Source organism: Dipodomys merriami, unplaced genomic scaffold (genome assembly GCF_024711535.1).
Source record: "Dipodomys merriami isolate MVZ:Mamm:240054 unplaced genomic scaffold, mDipMer1.0.p SCAF_718, whole genome shotgun sequence".
Classification (NCBI taxonomy): Eukaryota; Metazoa; Chordata; class Mammalia; order Rodentia; family Heteromyidae; genus Dipodomys; species Dipodomys merriami.
Genome location: NW_027206311.1, coordinates 398119 through 412441, shown reverse-complemented (window position 1 = coordinate 412441; position 14323 = coordinate 398119).

The window sequence follows — 14323 nt, the reverse complement described above, 5'->3', positions numbered from 1 at the left end:
CTACTCAGGAGGCTGAGATCTGAGGATCACGGTTCAAAGCCAGCCCAGGCAAGAGAGACCGTGAGACTCCTATCTCCAATAAACCACCAGAAAACCAGAAGTGGTGCTGTAGCTCAAGTGGTAGAGCACTAGCCTTGAGCTCAAGAGCTGAGGGACAGCGCCCAGGCCCAGAGTTCAAGCCCCATGACCGACAAAAAGAAAAGAAAAGAAAAGATACATTCTAATTGTTTCAAAGTTCATATGATATATTCCAATACTGAAAGTGTGAATCACACTGGGCATTTTATCAGCTAATTAATTTTTTATTGATCTGATTTGTGTATTTATCTGTTTGCCACCCTATTTTAAATATTTTTTCAGTGTTTTCTTTTTAACTATTATTATTATTATTATCTTTAAATAGTTGCAAAGAAGTTCCAATTCTACAAAACAGTATATGAATACAAGGTGTCTGACAACATTGTCACCCATAGCTCCTAGCCCATCTCTTCTCTCACTTTTCTTTTCTTTTTTAAAATTGAGATTAGATGGTTACATAAATTTCACATATTTCACAGTATTGTGGAATCTTGATAGTTAAAGTCACAAACAGCTGGGCATCGGTGGCTCAAGCCTGTAATCCTAGTTATTCAGGAGGCTGAAATCTGAGGATTGCAGTTCAAAGCCAGCAGGAGCAGGAAAGTCTGTGAGACTCTTATCTCCAATAAACCACTAGAAAACCGGAAGTGGCGCTGTGGCTCAAGTTGTAGAGCGCCAGCCTTGAGCTGAAGAGCATGGGGACAGCACCCAGGCCCAAAGTTCAAGCCCCATGACCAACAAAAAAGGAAGGAAGGGAGGAAGGAAGGAAGGGAGGAAGGAAGGAAAGAAGGAAGGAAGGAAGGAAGGAAGGAAGGAAGGAAGACGGGAGGGAGGGAGGGAGGAAGGAAGGAAGACGGGAGGGAGGGAGGGAGGGAGGGAGGGAGGGAGGAAGGAAGGAAGGAAGGAAGGAAGGAAGGAAGGAAGGAAGGAAGGAAGGAAGGAAAAGAAACAACATAACAAAAACACTAAAGCAAAAATAGCTGGGGGTTACTCAATTGTTAGAGCACTCACCTAAGTAAATGAAATGCCTTGAGTTTAAACTCAAAGAAAGAAAGGTAAGGAAGGAAAAAAAAATGACAGACAGGAGGTGAAAGCAAAAACTTCAAACTTTACATTCTCTTTTCACTCCTCTGCTGCTCAAGGAGCTAATTTCCACAAAACTTGCTTCAAACTCCCTGCCAGGCACCAGAGGCCATGCGAGCCAATAGCACAGGAAGGCCCTATGCAGGCCCACCTAGACCCTGCCTTTCTCCAAGTTTCTGTTCCATTTATCTCCCACCTGGAATGATTCTCTTCCTACATCAAGCCCTTTAGGAGGCCTCCCCCAAAGGACTTGAGTTGCCACAGTGTTTTCTGGGGGCCAAGGTCTTGAGGGATTTTGATAAACCTCTCCCTTTACTAGGTTCCAGTTGCCTCACTTAAAATGAGACCATAACTACTGCTCCTCTAGTGTTAACAGTGCAAATTGGTTCCATCCCTTTAGAAATAATTTAGCAATCGGTTACTGCAAAAGCACTGGCATTGAGCAAGTCCATTTTTGTGACTCTATGCAATTTTCCTTAAATATTTACAAAGGGCCTACTATGTAGTCAAGCACTTTACTATGCACTGAGGGGAAACCTGCCCCTTGGGTACATATATTTTGGAAGACAGAAAATGAATAAATGCACAAGTAGAATGTGTCCACTGGCAGGAAGTACCTTGAAGAATGACTTGGATATGCTAAGATCTCAGATATGGGGGACAGTGTTACTTTATAATATTTAATTAAGGAAAGTTTTACTGGCCGGTTTCATTCGAATAGAGGCCTGAAGAAAGCAAAGGAATGAAGCATGTAAATATGTGTGATATGAGCCGGGCGCTGGTGGCTCACGCCTGTAATCCTAGTTGCTCAAGAGGCTGAGATCTGAGGATCACAGTTCAAAGCCAGCCCAGGCAGGAAAGTCCATGATACTCTTATCTCCAATAAACCACTAGAAAACCAGAAGTGGCCCTGTGGCTCAAGTGGCAGAGCACTTGCCTTGAGCTGAAGAGCATAGGGACAGTACCCAGGCCCAGAGTTCAAGCCCCATGACCGATAAAAAAAAAAAAAGTGAGATACAGAAGACCTTGGGCGGATGAGGGGAGTTGGGAGGGGGGCTGATGCAAGAATCCTGTGGCAAACATGTGCATGATAAGAATGAGGGGGATGGTGGCCACTGGTAGTGGGTTTCTCATGTCTGGCTTTGCATGTCATTATGAAGACTTCGGCTCTGAGGTTATTGAGCAGAGCAACAGCCAAACTTAGAGGATCATTTTGCTGCTGTGTGGAGGGTGAACTGGGCAGGTGAGGCACAGGAGATCAGTGAGGAAATTCATACTTGGATTGTGGGATCCAGGACCCCACATGATGGGGGCAGAGTGGTGGTGAGAATAGACTAGATTCCACACGTACTTTAAAGATTTAAATAAATCTTTGGAACTGGGCATAGTGGTGTGAGTCTGTAGTTCCTGCTAATCAGATGATTGAGATGAAAGGATCTATTGAATCCTGGACTTTTGATTCCATCTTGGACAATATAGAGAGACAAAATCTCAAAAAGTAAAAAGTTGAGAAGAATAATGCAGAAGATAGCACTGATCAAGATGAACTATATTCATAAATGTACATGTTGAGCTGGAATCCTTTTGTACAACTACTTGCAGATAATTTTTTTAAGGTAATTTTTGTGGGCTGGGAATGTGGCTTAGTGATAGAGTCTTGCCTAGCATGTATGAAGCCCTTGGTTCGATTCCTCAGTACTGCATAAACAGAAAAAGTTGTAAGTGGTGCTGTGGCTCAAGTGGTAGAGTGCTAGCCTTGAGCAAAAGAAGCTCAGGGACAGTGCCCAGGCCCTGAGTACAAGCCCTAGGACTGGCACAAAAAAAAAGATGTTTTGTTTTGTGCCAGTCCTGAGAGTTGAACTCAGGGCCTGGGCTCTGTCTCTGAGCTGTTTTCTCCAGGCTAGCACTCTACCACTTGAGCTATAACTCTACTTGTACCTTTTTGGTTGTTAAGTGGAGATTAAAGTCCCAAGGACTGCCAGGCGCTGGTGGCTCACGCCTGTAATCCTAGCTACTCAGGAGGCTGAGATCTGAGGAACGCGGTTCAAAGCCAGCCCAGGCAGGAGAGACCGTGAGACTCCTATCTCCAATAAACCACCAGAAAACGGGAAGTGGCGCTGTAGCTCAAGTGGTAGAGTGCTCGCCTTGAGTTGAAGAGCTGAGGGACAGCCTCCAGGCCCAGAGTTCAAGCCCCATGACCGACAAAAAAAAAGTCCCAAGGACTTTCTTGTCCTGGCTGGCTTCAAACTATGACCCCCCAGATCTCAGCCTCCTGAGTAGTTAGTATTACAGGCATGAGCCACCAGCACCCACCTACTTCTGGCAATTTTTTTAAATAAAAATGATGTGTTTGCTTTGGCAACACATATACTAAAATAAATAAAAATGAGGGAAAAATTTAAAAAGTATAAATAAATAAGTCATTTTTGATGCAATTAATGTGCAGTTTAAAAACAACAAAGAATGACCAGAAAACAAAACAGACTTACAATGGAGAGTGGACTTCAGTGTGGGGGAGGGCTAACAAAGAGAGTAGATGAGGATGTATAAAATAAACAGTGAAACCTGTTGAAATTGTTTTTAGAAGAGAGAATAGAATAGGAGAGAGTAATATAGTAGTGAGTTTCATAAGGATACATTTGTATACATCTGTGGACTAATTACAATTAAACACCCCACCCCACTCCAAGCTGGGCTCCAGTGGCTCATGCCTATAATCTTAGCTACTCAGGAGGCTGAGATCTGAGGATTATAGTTCGAAGCCAGCCCAGGCAGGAAAGTCCATAAGAGACACTTACCTCCAATTAATCACAGAAAAAGCTCAAAGTGGTAGAGTGCTAGACCCGAGCAAAAGGAATGCAGGGACTGTAACCAGACCCAGAGTTCAAGCCCCAGGCCTGGTTAAAAACAAAATAAAACAACAGAAAACATGTATACCCTGACAGGATGCAATGTATAAAAGATTTCATTTACAAAAGATTTTTTCAGCTGGGCACTGGTGATTCATGCCTATAATCCTACTGTAAAGCTACTTGGGAAGCTGAGATCTAAGGACCACAATTCAGACCAGGAAGGAAACCCTGTGAGATTCTTATCTCCAATTAACCTCCAGAAAACCAGGAGTCGAGCTATGGCTCAAAGTGGTTGACCTGGGCTGGGATGTAGCTCAGTGGCAAAGCACTTGTCTAGCAAGTACAATGTCCTGGGTTCGATCCCAGTGCCAAAAAGAAAAAGAAAAGACAAAGTGGTTGAGCCTTCAGCTAAAGAGCTCAGGAACAGCATCCAGGCCCTGTGTTCAAGTCCTACAACAAATTTTTTTAAAATATTCAAATCATTCTTTATTTTTTTTATATAGCACTGGGATTTGAACTCAGTACTTCCTGCTTGCTAAGAGATGCTGTACAACTTGAGCCACGCTTGGGTTTTTTTTTTGTTTTTTTTTGTTTTTTTTTTGGTCTGTTGTGGGCTTGAACTCTGGGTCTGGGCACTGTCCCTGAGCTCTTCAACTCAAGGTAAAGTGCTCTACCACTTGAGCTACAGCACCACTTCTGGGGGTTTTTCTGGTGGTTAATTGGAGATAGGAGTCTCATGGACTTTCCTCCCTGAACTGGCTTTGAACTGTGATCCTCAGATCTCAGCCTCCGGAGTAGCTAGGATTACAGGCATAAGCCATCAGCACCGGCTTTTTGTTTGTTTTGAGAACTTGTCTCCCTATATAGCCTAAGATGGCCTGAAACTCAGATCCTCCTGCCTTAGCCTCCAGAGTGCTGAGATTATAGATAAATATCACCATGTCAAACCCTAACAATAATCTATATAAACATATAAAAATTATAAAATTGAAATCCAGACAGGATTTGTGAGTAGATTGAATGAGAGGATGGACAAAGATGCCTCCAGGATTCAGGACTAAGCACCTGGGAAAAAGGATAATGTCATCAGCTGGGATGGGAAGATTATAAGCAGAGCAGGGAGGCCATTAAATCTGTAGGTCTGGCATTCAGGGCAGAAGAACTAGCTGAAGGTATAAAGTCACCACCAAAGCACTCATAGTATTTAAAGCCAGGAGACCAGAGGAAGCTTCTTAGGACTCCAGTGTCCACAGAGAACTGAGCCTGGAGTGTTACTTCAATCTTGGACAGAGGGAGAAGAAGAATCAGCAATATTGGCTGAGAAGAACTAGTCATCTGTGAGAAAGAGGTCAAGTGAGTTGAGGACTGGGAAGTGGCCAATGGGTTAGAAATGTGCAGGGCAGTGGGCACTAGTGGCTCAGATCTGTAATCCTAGCTGCTCAGGAGGCTGAGATCTGTGGATTAGGGTTTGAAGCCAGCTCAGGCAAGAAAGTACTTGAGACTCTTACATCCAATAATCCCCTGAAAAGCCGGAGGTGGAGCTATGGCTCAAGTGGTAGAGTTCCATGAGCAAAAAAGCCCAGGCCCTGGGTTCAAGCAAGCCCCAGTGAGCAGAGTCTGTGTGAGGTAGGAAATACTTCCACAGCTGGAAGAAGGGGAGGCTGGAAGACAGAAAGGTATGAAGTCATCCTCTGGGGACAGGGATGACCAGATCAGGGACAACAGTTAACACTGCAAAATATACAATCAGTCAGTCAGCAGGGGAATAGTCAGAATTTCATCCCAAAAATTGCCTGGAAAAAAATGTATTTTTAGTAGCTTTCATTAGTTATACAGAGGGGTATTTTATTATAAAATATTTTAACTACTTACTGTAGTATTATTTACCAAAAAATAGCCTGAAAAATAATCTGAATGCTCAGAGAAAATTGGCTACATGAGTTGTTTATACACTCAGCCATTAAAAGTATATTGAAGGCCAGGTACTCGTAGCTCATACCTGTAATCCTACCTACTCAGGAAACTGAGATCTGAGGATCAGGGTTTGAAGCCAGCCCTGGCAGAAAAGTCTGAGAGATTTTTATCTCAAATTAACCACCAAAAAACCAGACTAGGAGCTGTGGCTCAAAGTGGCAAAGCACTAGCTTTGAGCACAAAAGCTCAGGGACAGAACCCAGGCCAGGGCTCTTAAACCCCATGACTGACAAAAAATAAAAAATAAAAATTACAAAAAAAGAATTTGAAGCCTGGTACCAGCAGTTCATACCTATAATCCTAGCTACTCAGGAGGTTGAGATCTGAGGATCAAGGTTTGAAGTCAGCCCAGCCAGGAAAGTTCATGAGAATCTTATCTCCAAAAGACCAGAAGTGGAACACAATACCTGCCCAGCCACTGACAGTATAAGCCATAGCAGCATGCTCACACGTGCACCTGCACGTGCATGCATACACACAGAGTATATTGGAAGGAACTAGATGTGGAGGAGGTTAGTTAAAACCAGGAAGTATAGTTCAAATATTAGGGTGCCAGCTCAGCAAGTGCCAGGCCCTGGGTTAATCTTTCTCTCTGTCTCTCTCTGTCTCTCTGTCTCTCTCTGTCTCTCTCTTGCTTATTCTCTCGCTCTCACACACACACATACACACACACACACACACACACACACACACACAAATATATTGGGGGACTGCATATGGTGGCACACATCTTTGACCCACCTACTCAGGAAAGAGACAAGTCTTCTTTTGGGAGAAAGTTTTTTTTATAACTTTTGGGCAAAAGTTAGAAAGACACTAAACAAAGAACTAGGTGTGGCAAGTGATAGGCACTTGCCTAGTGAACCCAAAGTCTGGAGGATGGTGTGGTCCTTAGTCCCAGGAACACTGGAGACAAGAGGATGGCTTGTGCCCAGGAATTCCAGGTTAACTCTGACAACACAATGACAGAAAAAGTAAGTTGTTGGGAGGGTAAAGGATATAATTCTCAGTTTTACAGGATAAAAATGTTTTGAGGAGGGGCTGGGAAGGTGGCTCAGTGGTAGAGTACTTGCCTTGCATGCCTGAGCCCCTGGGTTCGATTCCTCAGCACCACATAAGCAAAAAGAAAAAAGCCGGAAGTGGTGCTGTGGCTCAAGTGGTAGAGTGCTAGCCTTGAGCTGAAGAGCTGAGGGACAGTACCCAGGCCCAGAGTTCAGGCCCCACAACCGGACCCAAAAAAAAAAAAAAGTTTTGAGGAGTTATCCTACAGCAGGTGACTGCAATTAATAGTGATATATCTTGGAAAATTGGGGGGGGGGGCGGTTGTTGGTTTGTTTGTTTTGGTAAGTCGTGGAGCCTGAACTCTGGGCCTGGGCACCGTCTCTGAGCTCTTCAGCTCAAGGCTAGCGCTCTACCACTTGAGCCACAGGGCCACTTCCAGTTTTCAGGTGGTTAGTTGGAGATAAGAGTCTCAGGGACTTTCCTGCCCAGGCTGGCTTTAAACTGTGATCTTCAAATCTCAGCCTCCTGAGTAGCTAGGCTTATAGGGTGAGCCACCAGTGCCCAGTTATTTTTTAATTATAGAATCCTAAATGGGGGCTGGGAAGGTAGCTCAGTGGTAGAGTGTGTGCCTTGCATACATGAAGCCCTGGGTTCGATTCCTCAGCACCACATAAGGAGAAAAAGCTGGAAGTGGCACTGTGGCTCAAGTGGTAGAGTGCTAGCTTTGAACTGAAGATCTGAGGGACAGCGCTCAGGCCCAAAGTTCAGGCCCCACGACTGAAAAAAAAAAGAATCCTAAATGTTTTCCATAAAAAATGTGATAGGTACATTAATTAGCTTGATTAGCAACATATCTAAATATCAAAACATCACATTATACACTCTAAATGTATATGCCATTATTATGTTTGTCAGCTGGGGAGAGTATATTAAACATCCTTTATCAAATATTCATAAAACATATGGTTTAATAGCTACAAACAGAAAATTTAAATTAAAAAATAAATTTTAAAAACTATAAATAAAACATAAATTAATAAGTAAGGAAAAGATAGCCTTTCCCTCCTTAAGAAAAAAACAAAGCCAGGCACCCATGGCTCACGCCTATAATCCTAACTACTTAGGAAGCTGAGATGTGAGAATCAGAGTTCAAAGCTAGCTTGGGCAGAAATGTCCCTGTGAGATTCTTATGTCCAACTAACCACTTAAGAACCAGAAATGGAAGTGTGGCTCAAAGCAGTAGAGCACTAGCCTTAAGCTAAAGGGACAGCACTCAGGCCCTGAGTTCAAGCCCCATGACCACCACCACTACCAACAACAACAAAAAAAAAAGTAAAAAGAATAGAAATGGGGGCTAGGAATGTGGCTTAGTGGTAAAGTGCTTGCCTAGCATGCATGAAGCCCTGGGTTTAATTCCTTAGTACCACATACACAGAAAAGCCAGAAATGGTGCTGTGACTCAATTGGCAGAGTGCTAGCCTTGACCATAAAAGAGCTCAGGGACAGTGGTCAGGCCCACAGTTCACAGTTCAAGCCCCAGGACTGGCAAAAAAAAAAAAAAAAAAAAAAAAAAAAGGTTCCTGTAGAATAACACTTTATATACATGAACTTTTTTAACAAAAACACTTTTCTCTTTTTTTTTTTTTTGGTCGGTCGTGGAGCTTGAACTCTGGGCCTGGGCGCTGTCCCTCAGCTCTTCAGTTCAAGGCCAGCGCTCTACCACTTGAGCTACAGCGCCACCTCCGGTTTTCTGGTGGTTTATTGGAGATAGGAGTCTCATGGTCTCTCCTGCCGGGGCTGGCTTTGAACCATGATCCAAAAATCTCAGCCTCCTGAGTAGCTAGGATTATAGGCATGAGCCACCAGCGCCCGGCCAAAAACACTTTTCAAATTCTCTTTTAAAATGTAGATTAAGTGCCGGCAGGAAAGACCGTGAGACTCCTATCTCCAATAAACCACCAGAAAACCAGAAGTGGCGCTGTAGCTCGAGTGGTAGAGTGCTCGCCTTGAGCTGAAGAGCTAAGGGACAGCGCCCAGGCCCAGAGTTCAAGCCCCACGACTGACAAAAAAAAAAATGTAGATTAAGAGGCTGGGAAGGTGGCTCAGTGGTAGAGCGCTTGCCTTGCATGCATGAGGCCCTGGGTTCGATGCCTCAGCACCACATAAGCAAAAAAAAGCTGGAAGTGGCGCTGTGGCTCAAGTGGTAGAACACTAGCCTTGAGCTGAAGAGCTGAGGGACAGCGCCCAGGCTCAGAGTTCAGGCCCCGTGACCGGACCCAAAAAATAAAATAAAAATAAAATAAATAAAAATAAAAATGTAGATTAAAACATTAAAAATAATAATTTGGTGGGGCTGGGAAGGTGGCTCAGTGGTAGAGCGCTTGCCTTACATGCATGAGGCCCTGGGTTCGATGCCTCAGCACCACATAAGCAAAAAAAAAGCTGGAGGTGGCACTGTGGCTCAAGTGGTAGAGTGCTAGCCTTGAGCTGAAGAGCTGAGGGACAGCCCAGGCCCAGAGTTCAAGCCCCATGACCGGCAAAAATAAATAATAAGAATAAGAATTTGGTGTTGAGGAATTAAGGGAATATGTGACCCCTGCTGGTGAAAATGGATAATGGTCTAGTTTCTGCAGAACACTGGCAATGTTATCAACATCCTTTTTGATGTGTATATCTTCCACTCTGTTCTTTCTTTTCTTGGAACTTTCCTCCTCCTCCTCCTCCTCCTCTTTTCCTTCTTGCTTCTCCTCCTCCTCTTTGCCAGTCCTGGGGCTTGAACCTGGGCACTGTCTCTGAGCTTGTTTTGTTCAAGGTTAGCACTCTACCACTTGAGCCACAGCCCCACTTCTGGCTTTTTCTGTTTATATGGTACTGAGGAATTGAACCCAGAGCTTTATGGATGCTAGGCAATTATTCTACCACTAAGCCACATTCTTAGCCCCTTTTCTTGGAATTTATTTCATAGAAATGCTCAAGAGATGTGTGCAAAGAAATATATTCCGGGCTGGGAAGTTGGCTCAGTGGTAGAGCGCTTGCCTTGCATGCCTGAGGCCCTGGGTTCGATTCCTCAGCACCACATAAGCAAAAAGAAAAAAGCCAGAAGTGGCGCTGTGGCTCAAGTGGTAGAGCGCTAGCCTTGAGCTGAAGAGCTGAGGGACAGCGCCCAGGCCCAGAGTTCAGGCCCCACGACTGGACCAAAAAAAAAAAAAAAAAAGAAATATATTCCAGGAAGCATTATTTTTTATTCATTTTTGTAGTACTAGAAATTGAACCCAACTACTCATAAATGCTAGGCAAATGCCCTGTGTCCTAACCCACAAAACATTATATATAACAGCCAGCAGAAATATGCTTATTTGAATACATACATATGTATCATTTACATATACATGTATGAAGTATTTGAAAATTGAAAAATAATTTATAGCTTGATTGATTGCTGAGGGTCCAGGTACAGTGGTTCACACATGTAATCCCAGCCAGAGAGGAGATGGAGATTAGAAGAATTATGGTTCAAGACCAGCCTGGGCAAAAAACTTAGCAAGGCCAGAATTTTAACCAGCAGGCCAGATGTAGTGGTTCAACCTTGCAATCCCAGCTATAAGGGAGGTATGGGTAAGATGATCTTGTCTGGGACTGGCCCTGGAAATAGGACCTTATCTGAAAATAATCAAAGCAAAAAAAAAGGAGTGAGGCTGGGAGTGTAGTTCAAGTAGTAGAAAGCTCTGAGTTCAAAGCCTCAAGCTGGGAGTGTGAGGCTGGGCACTAGTGGCTTATGCTTGTAAGACTAGCTACTACAGAGGCTGGGATGGAAAAACAGGTTTAGAGCCAGCCCAGGCAGGAAAGTCCATGATTCTATCTTTAAAACAGCCCTCAAAAACTCAGGTTGAAAGCATGACTCAAGTAGTAAAGCACCAGTTGAGTAAGGAAGCTGAGTGAGCACAAGGCCCAGAGTTCATACCCCAATATCACCATAAAAAGAAAAAGTGAGAGGGGCTGGGAAGGTAGCTCAGTGGTAGAGTGCTTGCCTTGCATGCATGAGGACCTGGGTTTGATTCCTCAGCACCACTTAAGCAGAAAAAGCTGGAAGTGGTGCTGTGGCTCAAGTGGTAGAGCGCTAGCCTTGAGCTGAAGAGCTGAGGGACAGCGTCCAGGCCCAGAGTTCAGGCCCCACATCCAACAACAACAACAAAAGGGGGGGGGCAATCATTGTGAAGTTTGTGGAATTTTTTTTTCTTTTTTCTACACTCTGTAATGGCCAAATATTACAAAAACAGAAAAAATAATGTTATTTTTAAATAACATTAACAAACTTTGAAGTGACATTGGAAAATATAAGTGTTAATTGAGAAAATCAGACTCAAATTTAAACCACAGTGAAATTAGGCTTGTTGGTACATACCTATAATGTCTGCACTTGAGATTTCAACTTGAAGGCCAGTCTGCGTTACATAGGAGACCCTGCCCAACAAAAATAACAGGGAAGCCAGGCACCAGTGGCTCGCTACTCAAGAGGCCGAGATCTGAGGATCGAGGTTCAAAGCCAGCCCGAGTCAGTAAAGTCTATGACACTCTTATCTCCAATAAACCACCAGAGAACCGAATGTGGCACTGTGGCTCAAGTGGTAGAGTGCTAGCCTTGAAGTGAAGAGATCAGAGACAGCTGCAAGGCCCATAGTCCAAGCCCCATAAGCAACAAAATAATAACACCAACAACAACAGGGAAGGGCAGAGAGAAAGGGCAGAAGAGGAGAAAGGGAGGAAGAGAATAAAATAGGAAAAAAAGAGAAAGAACGGAGAGAGGGAGAGCAAGAGAAAGAAGGAAGGGAAAGAAAAGAGGAAGGGAGATAGGAAGGGAAGGACAGAGGGAAAGAGGGAGGGAGGCCCGCCATGAGGTCTTAACTAAGTAAACTACAAGCTGAGTTAGAAAGTCTGGAAAATCTGATTGAAAAGTCATTTTGAAAGGTCGTATCTGGGTTTTCGGCTTTTCCTACAGAGGATGGGCTACATTGTAACAATTAAAACATAGATTCAAAGAAATCCCAGGAGGCCGGCTGAGTAGAGTGGGGGCCGAGCACCCCCTGGCGGAGCCACGTGCGCCCATGTAACTGCAGCTTCTCCCGCGGGGTGGGATTTCGGCAATGTTTGCTGACTTGCCTTTCTGGCCCTAGGCCCTCCTTGCCAAGGGGCCACGGGCTCCCCAGCCCCAGCGCCCCACGCAGCCTCGCGGTTCTCAGCCTGCGCTCGGGCTCAGGGCTCTGCAATGCCGCACAGATCCTTGCCCGCGGTGCGCCGGGGCCTCTCCAGTCGCAAGGGGAGTTCTGGCGCCCCCAGGTGTTGGTCTTAGACGGTAATGACCCAGTGCCTATTGGGATTTCTGTTCTTAAAGCTGCCCATCCAGTCAACTTTTTATTCTTTTTGTCGGTTGTGGGATTTGAACTTAGGGCCTGAACACTGTCCCTGAGCCTGTTTGTGCTCAAGGCTAGCATTCTACCACTTGAGCCACAGCACCACTTCCGATTTTTTGAGTGGTTAACTGGAAATAAGAATCTCACAAGGACTTCTGCTAGAGCTGGCTTCGAACTGTGATGCTCAGATCTCAGCCTCCTGAGTAGCTAGGATTACTGGCGTGAGTCTCGGTCTCCCGGCCCTGTCAACTCTTTAGATCCCTTTTGATCCCTTCACTCCCTTCCTTAGTACCCATGGGTTTTCAGCTTAGAGGACACCAGAGTTTCCAGCATGACTTCAAAGGCTTTTCTCTTTTCATTAATTTTAATTTTCCCCATTATCCTAGCTAGAAATGCCCCACCTGTGTTCTCTGGACCATCCTGGCATGTTAGGAAAGGCTCATCACCAGTGAGCTACAATCCTGGCTTTGACTACAGCCTCATTTCATCTGCCCAGAGGACAAAAACTTACAGTTTACACCCATTTTCTTTTTCTTTTTTTTTCTTTTTTTTTGGGGGGGGTCCGGTCGTGGGGCCTGAACTCTGGGCCTGGGTGCTGTCCCTCAGCTCTTCAGCTCAAGGCTAGTACTCTACCACTTGAGCCACAGCACCACTTCCGGCTTTTTTCTTTTTATTGCTTATGTGGTGCTGAGGAATCGAACCCAGGGCCTCAGGCATGCAAGGCAAGCGCTCTACCACTGAGCCAACTTCCCAGCCCTTTATTTTTCTTTTTTAAGACAGCCTTGTTATGCATATAACCTAGGCTAGGCTTTCAATCAAGATCCTCCTACCTCTGCCTCCAGAGTGCTAGGATTACTGGTATACACCATGATGTCTGGCACCAGCTACCCTTTTGTTTAGAAGGGAGCATGTCACAAGAGCATAATGTCACAATGCTGCCAGACCCTAGGATCTCTGCCACCTGCTATGTGACCTTGGGTACATTTACTGAGACTCCATTTTCTGGGTCAAAGGGGACAATTAACTACCTCTCAAGACAGTATAGGGGTTAAATAAGATAGTGTCCACACCTGGACAAGAAAGCCCTTGAGATTCTTATCTCCAATTAACCACCAAAAAAGCTGGAAGTGGAGCTATGGCTCAAGTGGCAGAGCACTTGCCTTGAGCAAAAAAGCTCAGGGATAGCACTCAGGCCCTGAGTTCAAGCCTCAGGACACACACACACACACACACACACACACACACACACACACACACACGTGTGTAACTAGAAAGGATGAAGCAAAGTGACAACTACAGCTCATTTTCCCTGTTGGGGGCTAGTAGGAAGCTTCCCTTGGGTCGGTTCCTCATGCCGGGAGGCCATAAGCCATCTGCTCCAGAGGCTTCTACTTTTCCTGGCACATCCCTTTGTCCCAGCCGTGAGTCTTCTGACTCCCACTGGAACCTCCCTGAGGACACGCAATGTGTTGTCTTGCTCATTTCCCTTTCCCTCAAGCCAAGCATAAGTTGGTGCAAAGGGACATTAACTGCCTTTGCAAAGTAAGCTCTACTTTCTGCCTGCCCCCTTTGCTGTCTTCTTCATCCATCCTTGCCTAGGTTCTGAATGACGCCATTCTCAGATTGGGTCCATATCATGTCTTTATATTCATGCTTAGGCAGGGACTCCCATTTTGAAAGTGCTCCCTGGTTGGAGGTTAGGAAGGAAATGTTCTCCTCCACTCTGCCTCCAGTGTATGGGAAATTCACATGGCAGTCCTCCCCCTGTCAGTCCAGAGAGTACCAAACATGCATCGTGAAGCAGGGGAGCAGCTAGTCAGCAATGAGCATGAAGATGAGGTGACCATGCGGCACTTGTGTATGTGTGTCCCCCCCTCAGGACACATGGAGACGCCCATCAACAAACAGACACCACAGAGCCGGGAA